This window comes from Athene cunicularia (genome assembly GCF_003259725.1).
Source record: "Athene cunicularia isolate RWA chromosome 2 unlocalized genomic scaffold, athCun1 chr2_part1, whole genome shotgun sequence".
Lineage (NCBI taxonomy): Eukaryota > Metazoa > Chordata > Aves > Strigiformes > Strigidae > Athene > Athene cunicularia.
The window spans coordinates 113,363,399-113,366,206 of record NW_020799095.1 but is presented as its reverse complement, the minus strand read 5'-3'; positions in this window follow the sequence as shown (position 1 = coordinate 113,366,206).

The window sequence follows — 2,808 nt, the reverse complement described above, 5'->3', positions numbered from 1 at the left end:
ACTTCTTCAGTGCCTCAGCCACCCTTGCCCAGGAGGAAAACCGTGTGCGCATCCCCTGGGTCAGCGGGGCCCCAGCCGTGTCTCTCCCGGGGGGCGCACAGGGGAGGGTGGGCTCGCCCTCGGTATTCTCTCAACACCTGACGATGGAGGAAGTTTATTTTGTCCACTGACAGGCATGGGCCTTCGTGGAGACTGGCAAACCTCGTTCCTTGGTGTCAGCCGAATGGCCAGAGTGGGAATTTCTCATCCTTCTTTCACATGCAAGGCTCTCTGCAGAATTGTAAAGTGACATTGATGATGTCTAAAACCAAACAGGGTTGTTCACTTAAATGCGTAAGCAAACTTGGAGGAGAAAGGAATATCAGCCTGGCAGGTGGCGTCTCTGAGCACTCAAAGTGGTGGCTCATGGATGACAAAATACCAGGCAGTTTAAAAAAAAAAGGGTGAGATTTGAGTTTCTTTCTGACTCTGAAATGTTGAGGATTAAAAGCTTTTTCTAAATATGGATGTTGAGTTTGTCACTTTAATCTTACAAGATTAGATACTCTGAAATTTTGTAAAAACACTATTTTGTAATAATTCTGTAGTCAGTTATCACATGACGTCTGTCAGAAACTAAAACTAGAAACTTAGAAATCAAAATTTATTAACAATCTCTGAAACCTGTGGGTTCACCATGGCCAGAAACTATGCACCCACCCAGTTACTCACTCATTGCCTGCTGGTGGGAGTGGAGAGAATCACAAGAGCAAAAGCCAAAAACTCTTGGGTCAAAATAAAGACAGTTGAATAGGTGAAACAAACCTGCACGCACAAACAAAGCAAAATAAGGAATTCATTCACTCTTTCCCATCGGCATGCAGGTGTTTATCTGCTTTCTGGAAAGCAGGGCTCCATCACACATAATTGTTACTTGGGGAGAAAAACACCATAACCACGAACATCCCACCTTCTTCCTTTCCCTGAGCTTTTATTGCTGAGCATCATGTATGGTCTGGGATATCCTTCGGTCAGTTGGGGTCAGCTCTCCCAGACATGTTCCCTCCCAGCTTCTTGCTCACCTTCAGCCTACTTCTTGTGGGGGGAAACTGAGAACCTGGATGCTGTGCAAACACTGCTCAGCAATAGCAAAAGCACTGGTGTGTTATTAACACCAGTTTAGTCACAAATCCAAAACACGGAATTTATGGGCTGCTGTGAAGAAAAAAACTCCATCCCAGCCAGACCCAGTACAGTGAACTATTGGAATTTTGTTGAATATTTTATGTGCTAACCTGTGGTAAAATTAAAAAATGAACACTATAGGCAAGACCTGGAATGACCCTAAATATAACTAATGAAGTGCAAGTAATGTTTAGAAGTGGATGTTTTCAGCTTCCCAAGTATAAACATAAGATAAATAAAGAAAGAAATCCTTAAAATAAATTATCAGCAGACATTAGTATTTACCATTTGAATCATAGAGCAAGACATCATGATAACCACACTGACCGCAAGCATTATGCTCTTTGATATAAAACAAGGGCTTTTATATATAATGGAAAACAAGTATTGATAATACTACAAAGAGGAATCAATAGGTTGGTTTCCAATTCAATATTCCATCAAGCCATGGATCCACAGCATTTGTACACAAATAAATTGCTGCCTTAAGTGAGGCCTATTGAGCTGACCAGCACCTGAAAAGTTTTATAATGTGAACTGGTGAATATGCAAGTGATTTCAGGGACCAACTGGCTGGTTGGGATTTCATCTGGAATTGCAGACTGACAGCTAAAATCGCTAATTGTCCAATGTTCACACATAATGCTCAGTTACCCCAGTGGAGCCACGCAGGGTGACTGTGACCTGAACAGTGAGCTAAAATTCAGTGCAGCTACAGCTGGAACAGCCAGCTAGCCATCCTCAGTTGTTTCCAGTGCTGTTCAGTTCAAACACCCACCGTTCTCTCTAGTCAATCTATTTAGACCCTGTTAATGCTAGCTTACATTTCAGAAATGCTGGGAATGGTGATTAACGGAACAGGAGTCACACAGGACCCTTAAGACAGACTATTAAACCATGCACTTGTGTTTGTGCCTTCATAATCAGCCAGACCATCAGCAAGTACGTGGACAGAATGATCTCTTCCAGTATACAAACAACAGGGAAAAAAATGTGGTCTGGTACCCACATCCGTCTCAAGGGTCAATGCTAACCTGCTCTACTCTAGTGGCAATATCATTCTTACGGAAAATATAGATGTGAATGATTTTTTCTGCAGAACCTTTTTGAGTGTTTGACAAAGAATAGCACCACGGAGGATATATATGTGTGTGTATATATATATAAACATTGCATATATAATACATTTCACGTAGCTCCCACATTCTGAATTTTATATGCTGATTATGTATGCTTACAAAGAACTCTTTGCTTTATTTAGGAAAAAAATCCAAAACTGAATAGAAATAAGATACCCTTTCAGTTCGCTTCTGTGTTTGAAGCCTTCACATGATGACTATGTCAAGAATAAAGATGTAGTCACATGCTGTTTCATTCAGCCTTTCTTGGATTGATACGTAGTACGCAGCTGTTGTCTAAGTGAAAATGTCCTCTGGTGATACAGGCTGAATTATCAGAGAGTATCGCTAAGCTGTAATTGCTTTGAAAGTCAAATAACTTTATTATGAAATCAGGTTCTTTTATAATTAGGTGTCCCATATTTTGACACACATATCTTCCTTAAGCATTATTCCTGACTGTCTTTCTCTGTGATTGCCTCCTCCTTGGTTAAGGCTGCCAAGAATGTTTCAAGAGATCACCTGA